The sequence below is a fragment of the Taeniopygia guttata genome, chromosome Z, assembly GCF_048771995.1.
Source record: "Taeniopygia guttata chromosome Z, bTaeGut7.mat, whole genome shotgun sequence".
NCBI lineage: Eukaryota > Metazoa > Chordata > Aves > Passeriformes > Estrildidae > Taeniopygia > Taeniopygia guttata.
Window position 1 is genome coordinate 36938348 of NC_133063.1, and position 14200 is coordinate 36952547.

The 14200-nt window shown below is 53.2% G+C and overlaps 1 long non-coding RNA gene across 3 annotated transcripts; it reads left to right on the plus strand.

Annotated features, from left to right (window-relative positions):
- The first annotated feature begins 9033 nt into the window (after window positions 1-9033).
- On the plus strand, window positions 9034-13227 carry LOC121468144 (uncharacterized). Of its 3 annotated transcripts, none has more exons than XR_012052974.1 (4): window positions 9034-9885; window positions 10784-10854; window positions 11670-12089; window positions 12678-13227. It is a non-coding gene; the product is annotated as an uncharacterized lncRNA (long non-coding RNA). The 3 variants fall into 3 exon arrangements; XR_005978153.2 differs by lacking the exon at window positions 9034-9885 and adding an exon at window positions 9920-9991; XR_012052975.1 differs by lacking the exon at window positions 9034-9885 and adding an exon at window positions 9938-9991 and having other exon boundaries at window positions 10787-10854.
- Window positions 13228-14200: the final 973 nt, after the last annotated feature.

A 14200-nucleotide genomic window follows, 5' to 3' on the forward strand; every position in this document is an offset into this window, starting at 1 on the left:
GCTGAGGTGCCACCCACGCAGGGTTAGCCAACCTATCAGCCCTGGCGTTACCTTCAGACAGTGATATCAATGGAAGGGTCTACTTGGTAAACCGGACGAGTAGACAGAGCCTTTTGAACCTCCTCCAGCGCTTGCCGCGCTTCAAGAGTCAATTTCCAAGGCGAACTCAGGTCCGGGTCCCCCTTTAAAAGTTTGAACAGCAGGGACAGCTGCGCCGTGGTCAGCCCCAGATAGGGACGTAACCAATTGAGGACCCCAAGCAATCTCTGGGCATCATTCAGCGTTGCAATAGTCTCTGGAAATTGCACCTCCTGATGCTGAATGGTTTGCTCCAGAATCTTGACCCCCAAATACTTCCAAGGAGGTCGGCTCTGGTCACCAACCACCGCAAAGGCAGTGTAGGGTAATCTGCGCCCTTCAACACAGTGACCCCCATCAAAAATCCGTCCCGATGCGCACACCCCAGGCTGCCGGCACATCCCGCCCCCAAAGAGTGACCGGAGCTGCAGTAACATAGGGCCGAACCTTTGCTGTCTGCCCTTCCATGTTTTTGCTCAACACAGCCTGCCGGCACATAAATGTCTGTACTGCAACTCCCAAGCCTTCAATGGCCACTCCCACGGAGTCCAAAGGCCACTTAGGAGGCCACACAGAGGCGGAGACGACTGTCACGTCAGCCCCGGTGTCGATCAAACCTTGCAGATGAATCCGAGACGGGCTGGCACCTGGCAAAACCACGGAGCACACCATTTGTGGACGGTTGGCAGAAATGAGCGAGGACCAGAGGACTTGCGTAGGTCCTGTGGATTCGAAACCACCATCTCCACGCATCTGCTGATCTGCTCTGGGAACACACGACTGGAAAGGCACAAGTTGAGCAATGCGGGTTCCTGCCGGAATAATGACAAGAGGGGAGGGTGTGGAAACCATAGCACAAATCTGGCCCATAAAATCAGAATCCACGACACCCGGGTGCACAAAGACCCCCAAAAGGCTAGTGTTAGACCGCCCCATCAACAATGCACCCAATCCATGACCTAAAGGCCCGAATGCATTCAGAGGAACCCTGTGCACCTCAGTAGAATCTAAGATGACTGCTGCTATGGTGTGTACATCCACCCCGGCAGAGCCGTGGATGCCTGTGTCGAGTTGACAGGGGCACCCTGCACCGGTGCTGTGTTCTGGGGGATCACTTGTGTCAGCGCGCAGTTCCACTGTGCGCTTCTGCCCCTGTTTCCCGAGCCTGTCAATCGCTTACCATAAGCATGGTAAGTCGACCTGCATTCCTTCGCAAAATGACCTGGCCTACCACACCCGGAGCACAGAAAATTAGAGTCTGACCCCTTCTTGCCTTTTGCCCCCTGTACCTGCTTGCCCTTCTTCTTCTTCTCCATCTTGTGCCGACCAGTCAATGAGGACGACAGGCCTGCCTGCAAAGATGCTGCCAGAACAGACATTTTATGGTCCACTGTACCAACCTTGGAACAAGCCTCGACCATGTCTGTCAAGGACGGATCGCCTGGCAATGCGTCTATAATTTTCCTACAATCCTCATTTGCATTGTCTCTTGCCAAAGTTTTGCACAAAACCTGCCTCAAAGTCTCATCCTCAATCTGCTTCTCCAACTGCAGCTGCGAGCCTCTCAACAAATGGCAGGAACGACTCTTTGGCCCCCTGTGCTATCTTTACATATCATTGCCTGGGAGCAGCTGTCTCCATGGCCTTGAGCAATGCCACAAAGCCTATCTTCTGGGCCTGCTCAAGTACGATGTGGTGCCAAGTGGCCTGAAAATCAGGATTGGAAAAGCTATTGAGTCCCATGAGTGCATCCACCCCCAGACAGCACCTAGGGTCTGTTTGAGGATAATGTTGATTCTCAGCTGCAACCCTGTCGGCCATCCTCCTCCAGTTGCTCATAAAAAGATCCATCTGCACAGGTTGGAACAACACAGAGGCCAGATGTTTGATATCATAGGGAGCCAGCAGGTCAGTGTTTATCACTCTGAGGACCTGCATCAATGGGGCAGAACCCAACCTATATTTTGCCACCTTGTCCTGCAAATCCTGTACAACCTTCCAAGCTGTAACTTCATGCTTGTCCTGCTGTCCCAAATTTGGGACAGCCTTGTGTACAGGAAAGACTTGCAGCTTACGCTGCACTGAAGCATCGTCACCCCCACCCCCTTTTGCTCCCCCTGAGAGGGACAGAGGAACCAACTGGCAGCTAGGCACGGTCTCATCCTCCTTGAGAGGTGGGTTCAGAACCGCACCACCAGGCTTTCCCACCCGCTCTAACAAATCCCAATCACACGCTTCCAAAGCGCTTTGCCTGACCGCATCCCAAAAGCGACAGGGATTTATCGGTCGCACAGACACCTGACAGGGAGGCAGCGTCCACAGATCTCTCTGGGACGCTCACCGCCCTCGTCCGTGTCGGCGTTCCGACAGGCGGTCAGGCCCCCGTGACGGAATCGAAATCAAATCATCGCTGTCACTACCTGCCTCCTGTGACAGGGGCGTGTGGGACAGTCCGCGATCCACGAGGGAGGGTGGGCTGACAGGAGACACCGAGGCTGGGCAGGCGGCTATCGACTGCGAAGCCGAAGCACTGGGCTGGGCCCCCGAGCCAACAGCTCCCGAACCAGGCGGGCCAGCCGCTGGTGACGGGGCGGGGACTGGAACCATCACCGGCCGCTCGGCGAATCCCTCCGTCGCAGACGGCAAGACGAAAGGGTCAGCAGGAGCTTGCAACACCGTGGATGTGTCATCGATGACAGGAACGGCACTGGCTGCTGGGGCGCAGCAGGCATCACGGGCACTGAAGCACCAGCGGGCGAGGGAGGCAGAGGTGCTGCTGCTGAGACAGCGGGGGGAGGGGGGGGGGGGGCGGGAGCCAGAGGCGCTGCTCAAGCCGCCGGAGCGGCGGGCACGGCGAAAGGCAGAACCGTTCCAGCCGCGGATGCGGCGGGCAGGGCGCCGGTCCCCATCGCTGGGAGCGCCGGCGCCACAGCAGGCGTGGTGTGGAGAGCAGGTACCGCCCCCAGTGCCGGCGTCAGTCCCGGGGCCGGGAGGGCCGAAAACGACACCGAAGTGCCCCCCGCAAGATGGTGTTGAACCATTGACGCTGGCACCGTGAAAGAAATCTAATCAGTCCCAGCACACGTCGCGCAGCGGGACGTTCCGGGAAGCAGCTGCGCTGCTCCCACTGGCAGAACCTGAACCCCCACGGGAAGCGAGGGTTGCGCCAGCGAGTGGGCGAAAGGCTGCATCCCTGCCCCCAGAGGCAGCTGAGAGCGAGGCCCACACATCTGCGCAGGCTCCATAGCTGATAACAAAGGAGCCGGGGGGCCACTGCCCCCGCAGCGCCCGGCGCCGCGGGCTGCACCGCCCCTCCCGCCAGCCGCAGAGCGGAGCCCCACCAAGGGCTGAACCAGCGGAGCCGTCTGGTCAACTGACGGACCGAGTCCGGGCTGTTGTGGCGTAGACGAGACAGCCCCCAACAGGCCGTGCAAAGGGGGGTGCGCCGAGCCCGAGGGCTGCGACGATGGCACCCCCAGCGCCGCCTTGAAAAGCAGGTGCTGGCACTGGCACCGTGCCAAAAGCAGATTGCGCTTGTTCAGCCGGCCGGGGTACAGTCTGCTGTGTAATCTGTGGCTGATTGGCCGGCAACAATTTCCCAGGCTGAGCATAGCCATGGGGTTAGGCAGCGCTGGGACCAGCAGGAATCCCCGGCGACACGGGAGGCTTGCGGGGCGTTCCACCATGACCCGACACCCCGCTCCGCGCCGGGGAAGGGATCGGGCGTCGCTCGGCCCGTCCGCGTGTCCCTTCTCCCCGAGAGACCACTAGATACAGAAGCGGCGTCGTCACTCCCGGAGAGAACCCCCTCGGAGTCCGAGCTCCCCGGGGCCCCCTCCCGCAGGGGCACATACACACGCCCCCAGACTGAAAACAGTGCGGACGCCTCCGCGTCTCCCTGGTGCATCTGCTGCATGAGACACCGCCCCATATCGCGCCAGAGCTTTCGATCAAAGGCCCGCCTAATGTCCACGGAGAATCTCTGATCTCGAGCCCAGATTAAGAGCCGTATCAGTTCCTCCTCAGAGACCCGAGCCCTCATCTGCGGGATAGAGGCTTGCCAGGCGTACAAAACCGTCCGATCAGCTGCAGATGCCTGATTCCCCATCGCTATGAAATCTCCCGTCAGCGAAAGTCCACTTTTAGAGACAAAACAGTCCGCTCCTCCAGGGAGACCCCGTCCCGCAGTCCCAGCTCTTAGAAGCCGAACCACAGCCTTCTACAGAAGGCGCGGACTTCCAGCGTTACCTTTCTTAAGAAGGCAAAGGTGTCCGTCCACAGCCACAGGCTGGTGGCGCAGTGCCGCGCCGCCGAGACCCCTCCGCAAGACGCGAGGTGCAGGTCGCCAGCCCAGGCCGTAGATTCACGAGAGGTCGTCAGACCCCGTACCCCAGAGTGAGGCGTGAGTCCACGTCGGCGGTCACCAGATGTCGCTGTCGAGGCAGGACGGGAATGAGAAGACTGATTCAGAAGGCTGTGAGAGTGAAAACTCCGATTTATTCAAAATACACTGCTCTTTTATACAGAGCTTCGCAAAGGTTAAATCCATTGGTTCTAAAGTGAAAACAACCTACAACATTGGTTCAGAGTGCTTGACGCACAGTGACAGAACTTAACTATAAACAGTGTGAGAACAAGAGAGATAAAGAATTATTTACATTCTTTCCCAGCTCTTTCCCAGGCTTTTGCCTGGCTAGTAACTCTCAATTTCTTTCTTTGACTGAATCTGAGACCCACAGGCACAGCTTTCCCTGATGGGGAATAACAACAAGGGACAGCTCCCTCACAACCATGCAGCCCAGAGATCTGCAGGGCACCATCAGCAGCCAGCTTCATAAGTGACCACTTCTGCTGGGATGGAAACCAACCACCAAATCCTTGCTGACTTCAGTGGCGGCAGCAGCAGTGCCTGCATCTGATCCCTAGGTCTGGGGCTGGGCTGGACAAAGGATACACGTAGCACACTGCCCCTGAAGGATGTGACTTTGGAAACAACCACCTACCACTGTCTCCTGTTGTTTGTGGTAGGGTCACACCAGCCTGAGGCACCAGGCGGCCCTAAATGCCACCTGGGACTGCAGATGACAGGCCCTGGCCTCTGTCACCAGAGAAGGGAACTCGCTCTCCAGACGGAGCTTCCAGATTGAAAAGGCTGCCGTGAGCAGCCACCTTAAAGGGCACACAACTAAGGCCCTCCTGCACTTTAGCTCTGGGGAGCAGTTGCTGAGCACTGGGACAACAGAAGGCACAGAAAGAGGGACAAACCTAGGCAAGCACAGAGATTTTTCATGATTGCTGAGCCCCAGGTGGCCCCAAAACATGGCACCAGTCCTTTTCTGATGGCAAAGAGCCAGTCAAGCAGGTGGTGTCCCTCCTTGGCCAGGCACCTCCCAGACTCTTTGCTCTCCCCTCTTCTGTACTGCCAGCAAATGTGCCCACTTTCTTTGGTTCCACTTGCAGAGCCTCGTACCTGGCAGCCATGGCCACCAGGGATGCAGGAGCAGTCACAGAGGAGACATGCCGTCTGCACTAGGCAGGAACCAAAAGCCTCTCTGTGCACAGATGAAAGCCTGTGTCCCCACAGGATGTTTTAGCTGCTCTGCTCTTCATTGCCTTTTGGCTGGAAATGCAATTGCATTTGCTTCCTCATCCAGAAGTTTGCGGCTGGACAAAACTGGGCCAGTCAACTATATTCCAAAGGCATTGTAGGTTGGAGTTAATAAAGGAAGGAGCCCATTCCCAATTCCAAGCAACACCAGAACAGCCACAGGAGCAACTTTGCATCTTTAAGAAAGAATGGACAATTCAGAAATGAGCATTGAGCACTATTCTCTGGGGAGTCTTCCAACTGGCTTGAGGGTTTCTAGGATTTTTATTCTGAGTCTGTCTCTGAGCTGGCATTGGAGAAAGTAACCCTGAAATGCTCCTGGTCATGTGCTTCACTTTTTTGATTCCTACACTGCAAATTTCCATCCTTTTCATTTGAAAAGCACCTCGAGTAGAGATTTACATGTCAGGGGGCCCATGTGATCTGTAGAAGGAATAGTAGAAGTAATACCAGTCATGAAAATAACAGCAGTATGAAACCAGCCCCACAGCCAATCAATTTCTCTGAAGTATTTTGTCTCCAGTGGAGTCTAAAGGGATTCTAGGAAGCCAACTATTCTGATCAGTTTGGCCAGACTAGCACACACACCTTTCCTGGGTCATTTGCTAGGCCCCAGCCTTCTGCTTGGGAAACAATCTCCGCTTTTGCCTTTACTTCACAGGGAAGCTCAGGCAAAGCCCACCCACTCCCAGCTGCCTTCAAAGGCAAAAGGAGTGCCCTAAAGAGCTCCGTGGCTGCCTCCAAGCACAACAATGGCTTCTGTAGGGAGTCCAAATTGTCTCTCCAACACCAAAGTCAGAAGGAATGTAGTACAGCTCATGCTGAGGCACACATGTATTTGTATATAGGCTGCATGGTTGTAGTAATATGTAATAAATTTGTTAAACTTAAATTCGTATTTGTGTATAGTGAGTTGTAATAAATTAATTTTTTTAACTGCAGTTGATACCTGTATATATTTACATAACATGCTTGTCACAATAAACTAGATGTTAATCTTAAATTTATATTTGTATGTTTCTATATTGGCAGCACAGGTGTAGCAATTTAAAATAAATTTCATTTTTAAACTTGATGATTGTGTATTTGTTTATTAGCAGTTCATTCAACTGAAAGAAGTATAGATTTGTGCTACCTACAGCCATGAGCAGATGTAAATGCCAGACGATTTTGGCCATGAAAATCTCTGGCCATGCCCAGAGATTAGTAAATGAGAATAGTAAATGCTTGACTTGCACTCAGGCTGGGCAAGGGAGGTGCAGATTTGGGATGGCAGCAGAGCCACACGTTGGCTCAGAACTCGCTGCAAAGGCCTGCTGAGGAAACTCCAGGACTCCACTGAGAGCAGAACTCCAAACAGGAGCCACCTGGGAGGACAAATCCACCCCCATCTCAGGGGCAGCTCTCTAGGTAGCGCTCCAAGTGTCCCTCTGAAGCTTGTTGTAGAGACCAGAAGCCAGCAGGGATCCTGAGCCAGCTCCGCTGCCTTTGGCAGCACTTTGGCAAATAAGCTGCAGCAAGGGGGAGGCAGCAGTGACTGACTGCTGCAGGCTGGGGATGATGGAAGGGCTATGGACTCAACTGCTGAGATGCCCCAAAATCCAGGAGGCTGGAAAACTGGGAAACAAGAAGTTCCCACAAGCACTAAAATGATGGAAGCCCTCTGGGTGAAGTTCCCTAGAAAAGCTGCCAGGGAAGCTGCTGCTGGGATCAGCAGTAACAGAAAGGAAAAATGTACAAACACTAGGACATGATCTATGTGCCCCACAAGCAATGGCTTTGAAAATGATCACATATATTCCTTATATCTTTTAGATATGATATTATACAAATTAGAATATATAATATGTATGAAATTTAATGCACGTGTCTTTTTGGACAATTTTATTTTTTTATGTATTTTTTGGTTGTGCAACCTGGCTCCTTTGCCCTGTCTGCCAACCTAAATCCTACCCATTGTTCTAGAAAGATCCCTGTCCCTCTGTAAGGGATGGTCTGAAGTTCCCCTCATTTTTGCTTCACAATTGTTGCAATGGCAGAGACTAAGATCCTAAAGACCCCGACTGGAGTTCTGGCCTGGTTGAGATGGATGCTTGCCAGATGATTGTTTGCAGGTGTGTTTGCTGTGTTGCCATGCTACACTGCTTCGAGCAGGGCCTGACAAGGACCGGCTTGCTCTGTACTGTACCTATACACCTGCTTCATGATATGGGCTCTGTAAAGACGTTTGGGGGGGCTCCCACGGACGGTTTGGGGTGAATACAGATGAGAGACCTCTGTTGGTTGCTCTTGGAGGATAAGGTTTATTCAGGATGGAGAGAGGCCCTGCCTCGGGCTGCGTAGTAGCACGTGGCTGGGCCTGAGGTGATGGGGGAAGGGAGAGACAAAGGGGGGAGCAGGGACTCCAGGAGGAAGTTCCAGGAGGGGAGGGGAAGATCCAAGAGGGCGTCTGGCCCTTCAGAGGCCCCTTATCAGGGGAGGCTTCAAGGTGGGCTGGAACAAGACTTGGGCCAATGGGGTCACAGGCACTTGATGTTTCAGGGGAGGGTTACAGGTGTGGGATGAACCATACATTCTGGGGGGTGAGATGGAACAGTCCATTTGACTTTTGGACCGCTCTGTAGGTAAGGTTATTGTCCAGCCAGTAGGGGGCATGATATTCATCCTGGCTGTACTATTGTGGTTCTTCTGCTAGACAATCATATTTATCTATCCTTCCCAACATCTCCCCTGCTTTCACTGAACCATTTGAAATACTAAATAATTGACTTAACAACTATTTTCTGCACACCTGGAAGTGTACAGGGTATTGCTACTAAAACTATACTTATTACTACTGGAACAGTCAAGCTTAGCTTGCAGAGTTCCTTTAGCTAAAGTGCAAGGCTCAAACCATTAAATAAACTGTGTAGCTGAGATGGGTTAATTGTTATCAAATCACTGATTATAGTAGGGGAGGCATTGTCAGAATTTTCTGGAAAATGTCTTATAATTAAACGGGTTGAAAAAGGTTTGTTAGGGTTTGTGTTAGATATATAGGTGGTCTTAGAGCTTGCAGGCTTGGCTAAAGCTACCCAGGCATTTGTCTTTGGTTGGCTTAGAAGTAAAACTTCAATGCAAAAACTGAAACAGAAGAACAAAAGCAACATGCACGCATATAAACGATAAAAGTCCATTTTTTATCTCGAGCTGTTTCTGGCAGGTCATTTTCTCTTGATGACGCAGCGTAGTTCAGGTCTGGGTGCTGGCTTCTTGGCTTGTACTTGCAGAAGTACTGCCTGGTCTGGGGGTGCCAGTGGATTTTGGTGCGTGGTAGGGCTTCACATTCTTTGCTGGGACCAACTTGAGTCCTTGACCTGTGGAAACATAAGCAAAACCTTTCCCCCATGTTAGAAGACTGTGTTGACCTTGTATATATCCTGAATCTAAGATTTTGAGTAAAACTGGGGGGTGCCCCTTTATTTTTACTTTTTTGGTGTTCAGGAAATGTCTAGAAATGGGGGGTCGAGGCCCTCCTGCAGAGCTATTTAGAAAACTGTGAACATACAGAGCCTTTTTCAATTTCCTTTGAGGTGCAGCCTGCTCTACTCCCCCTTTCTTTCGATTTAAAATGCGTTTTAAGGTTTGGCGTGTTTTTTCTATGGTACCTTTTAACAGTGGTTTAAAATAGGAAAAGGAGATACCACTGTCTTTGATTGCTTTTAGGACTTCTTTCACCTCCTGAGATGGGACAGCTGTTTGCTGGCTGAATACCACGGGCATGGTTCGGGGATTCAGGTTGTCCTCTTTGCGGCTATCATATTTGATTTCAAGGCAGTTTGTCAGTTGGAGACTGTTAGCACTTTGCTGAGAATTTGGTGAAATTGGGATAGGTGGGTTAGGGTTTGCAGGGGCAGAATAGTTCTCTCTCTGTCCTTTATTTGTCAAAGCCGATGCCACATTGTTTCCTCCTCCCTCTCGCTGCGTGGTTTCTGTGCCAAGCTGCGGTGGGATACTGCTTGTGCAGGAGGCAGGAGCTGCTGTCAGCTGAGGCAGAAGAGCAGGAGGAGTTGAGCCTGACAGCAGAGGCACATGGGAAGAACCGGTGTCTGCGGAAGGATACTCTGTAGCTTTGGTTGCAGCTGTAGAATGTAGATCCGGCGGAGGGAGGGATGCGGAGGGATATGGTGATAGGGTCGGCAAACCGGGAAGTGCTGCCGGTGGGGGTTTTTGGGGCTCTACAGCCAGAGCCATTGGTTGTGCGGTGTGGGGGGGTGGGGACGTCGGGTTTGCGGCCGCCAGGGGGGCCTGCCGCGGGTCCAGGAGGTGGGGGGCCACCAGGGGTGCAGCGCTAGGTCCCAAAACGGCTTCCCGCGGCTGGGGGGGGGGGGGGGCGCGGCAGGGGCATGGCGCTGGGTCCCAAAACGGCTTCCCGCGGCTGGGGGGGGGGGGGGCGGCAGGAGCACGGCGCTGGGTCCCAAAACGGCTTCCCGCGGCTGGGGGGGGGGGCGGCAGGAGCACGGCGCTGGGTCCTGAAACGGCTTCCCGTGGCTGGGCGGGGGGGCGGCAGGGGTGCGGCGGCTGCGGTGGCGAAAGCGTTTAACGCTTGCAGGATGGCGGCTGTTGCTTGAGTTTGCGCCTGCAAAAAATCCGGTATTTGACTCTGCAGAAGGTCGGCTATAGTGGCCACCGTAGCCGGGACAGGCGCTGCTGCGGGGGAAAGCGTGTCCGTGGCAGCGAGGGGTGAGATGGCCGTGGGGGTGGCAGAGCGGCTCAGGGGGATAGAGGTGAAAGCAAGGGCGCGGTCTGGGCTGCGTGGGGAGGAGGGCGTGGCTCTGGCAGGGAGGGGTGGGATGGCCGCGGGGGTGGGGGCAGCCTGCTTGGGAGCCACGGCATGGCCGGCGTGGTCACCGGGGTGGGGGGTTTCCGGGCGGCTCGGCAGGGATTGCGGGGCTGCGGCAGGGGCGGATTTGGCAGCTATCAGTGGCTTTTGAGAAGCGCAGAGCTCTGCCAGCGTCATGTACGCCGGAAGTAGTTCACAAGCCTCGGGATCGCGCCGTGAAATATCATTAAAAAGTCTATTACCAACTGAGTCCCAAAAGTCTCTACAAAACACAGCAGAACGCTCGGCATTCGGAAAATTAAGAAAGATCCATTCTAGAAGATTTTTTAACTCTTTCTTAGACAAGGTACTGTTATGACTACGTAAAAGGTGGTTGCTTATAGAGATCTCAATCAGATGCAGAGTGGGATTGTCCCATTTTTAAACCAGTGTGGCTCACCTCGGTGTCGCAGAAGCGGGGTCCTCTGTCGGGTTCCAACGTACACTCCAGTCGGTGCTGAGGACCCTCCGCGGGGGTCTCCTCAGAGTTCCGGGATCGGGCGTCACTCAGGGACAGCTTCTGGTGCTCGGGAGCTCCAAACCCCCCTCAGAGCTTCAGCGCGGGCAGTGCAAAGCAGTGTTCTGTGCACGTGGCAGCGTGCCACGGCAAGTCTCCTTGCAGAGCTTTAGGTTGCTGCTGATTCGCAGCGGTTGCCTGTGCTCAGAGATATAATGGGCAGAAGTCCTCCTAGAGCCCTGAAAACTCGCTACTTGGTAACGAGTTGCGGTGCTCGAGGATTGCCTCAGCAATTTTCAAAGAGCTCCGGCTTCGGCACTGCCTAGCAACAAAATGCCGTGCTCACGACACCGATGGGGAGGAAACACCTGGTTATTGTTATGAACAAAACAGCCTGGCTGGGACACTTGGCTTGGGCTAAGTACTGACATTGAAATGTTAATTAGCTAATTGTTCCTGGGAATCACCTATCTCCCCTCACCCTCACTACCATTCTAGGACCGGGATGCAAAATAATCCAGTGGAATCATGGGAGGGGGTTTTAGGGATGAAACACCCCTAAATGGAAAAGATGGGCACAGTGGAGGGGGCTGGATGGGTGTGCTCGTTGGGGAAAAGGGAACCCCATCCCTAGTCTGTTTTTGACCTGTCACCATAACCTACAGAGGACCAGACTGGACTGGGCTGTGGGAAGCAGGAGCAAAGCAGACTCACACTTCCTGGTGTTACCAGGAGGGAAGGAGAGGGATAGCTGCTGCTGGACTTCGGCAGCAGGCTCTGCACATCCCCCCACCCTGTGGCTACCAGTGTGCCAGGAGGAAAGGAGAGAGGACGGTCTGCTGGGACTTCAGATACAGACTGCACACCTCTTTCCCTCCAGCTACCAGCGTGCCACGGAGACTCCAGGGACAGACTCTGCACGCCTGCTCACCCTTCGGCGACCGGAGAAGCTACAACAGTGGAGGCGAGCTCCTTGTTGAGCCCCCTGCGAGCTGACTTTTTAATAAAGAGCTGAACATTAATAAAGGGATAGACCCTGTTCATTTCAGTTATTTAGTTACCGTCGATGGAGAGATGTCCTACAGGTAGAAGAGCTGGAAAGGCATCCAGACGGGTGTGGTTGCAGGTCACCGTGGGGTTGTATCTGAAGTTGGGCACCAGTCTGTAAAGACGTTAGAAGGGGGTCTCACGGACTGTTTGGGTGGATACAGACGAGAGATCACTGTTGGTTGCTCTTGGGGGATAAGGTTTATTCAGGATGGAGAGAGGCCCTGCTTCGAGCTGCCATACACAGCACGTGGCTGGGCCTGAGGTGATGGGGGAGGGGAGAGACAAAGGGGGGAGCAGGGACTCCAGGAGGAAGTTCCAGGAGGGGAGGGGAAGATCCAAGAGAGCGTCTGGCCCTTCAGAGGCCCCTTATCAGGGGAGGCTTCAAGGTGGGCTGGAACAAGACTTGGGCCAATGGGGTCACAGGCACTTGATGTTTCAGGGGAGGGTTACAGGTGTGGGATGAACCATACAGTCTAGGGGGTGAGATGGAACAGTCCATTTGACTTTTGGATCCCTCTGTAGGTGAGGGTATTATCCAGCCAGTAGAGGGCATGATATTCATCCTAGCTGTACTGTTGTGGTTCTTCTGCTAGACAATCATATTTATCTATCCTTCCCAACAGGGCTCATCACAATAACCCATGAATTTTCCCACTTCTTGGCCAAATGAACTTTCTGGGGTAACTTTGGTATCTCCCACGAAGATCCCTCATCTGCCTCATGACCACCATGATGGATGGAGATTGAAACTCCCTCCCAAGGACTGAGACCCCTTATAATGCTAACACAACGGCGCTGGCCTGACTGAAACAGGATGTTTGCCTAGTGTTGCCTGCAGGTGAATTTGCTGGACCAAGGAAATAATGGGTCCTGCTCAATGTTGAAATTGACTTGCCCTGCTTCGGAACATGGACTGTCTGTACCCGTTTTTCAATACTTGTTCCCCACCTCAGCGGAGGACTATAAAAGACCCCTAAGCTAACCAAGCTTTTGAGACTCTCCCCGATGGACACAGCGGATCTATTGGCTGAACCGTGAGGATTTCATCTCTCCATTGGTAGCTACATTGCCCTTCCCCTCTTTCTCTCCCTCTCTCAATCCTCCATCTCCTTTCTAATCCTTCTATTGCATTTGCTCTGGCCACTCAATTAAAAGTGCATTTGTTGCGATTACACTAATAGTCCCCTGCTGTTTGTCTTTTGCACTTTTGGGATTGGTAAACGAACCATCGTGACCCTGCTTGTCCTAGTGGATTGTGACACCCTCACCTCTGGGACCTATCCCTGATGGAACCCTCTCTCCTCCCCTTATCCTGATTTGTGGTATCCCTAAAAACCACACCCTAAGAGTTACTCATTGCTTGTCCCGTTGTGTCCACTCTCTGTTTTGCAAAGCTTTAAAAACCCATGCACACCTGTGCTGGGGCTCTGCTTGCCTGTGTTCCCTTCAGCTCTCCTCTCCCGTGTACCCTTTCCTCACCTCACCCAATAAACCTGCTGGACTTTACATGGCAAGAGAGCTTCTCCTGACTTTTTTACTTGATCCCTGCCACACTGCTGTGGAGTCTTGAGTGTAGGGCATTTGGCTCTAAGGTTCTGCCTCCGGTAATGCCCCGGCCGAGTCAGTTCCCCACATTTGCCATTGCCCCCGGAACAACACAGAGATAGCCTGGGCTCCAGCAGGCAGTGGCAGATGGTGCCCAACTTGGCGCCTCTCCAAAGGTGTTCCTGAGGCATTTTGAAGGATCCAAGACCCCACGGAGGACTGGAAGACCCTTCCCAAGGATTTGCAGAAGTGTTTGGGACAGTAGCTACCCTGGTAGAAGCAGGCTGAGTTTCATTGGCAGCGCTCCCAGGGACAGAGACGGCAACCTCTGCGGCACCAGAGGTCGTCTCCGGGACTGGGACCATGCCTGTACTACCCCCTTCTATGGAGCAGGCGAGTATTCCACAAGTGGGGGCAATAGTGATTAATTAACATTTACATTCTCATACCTTTTACTGGGTTGAGAAAACTTTTAACTGTAAACTGTATACTTAAACTGTTATGCTATTTTAAACACATAGACAACTTACATGTTTCAAACTTGGTTTTCAACTTAACTGAATTTTTATGTATCAACTGCACACTACTGTAAAAAATCCAA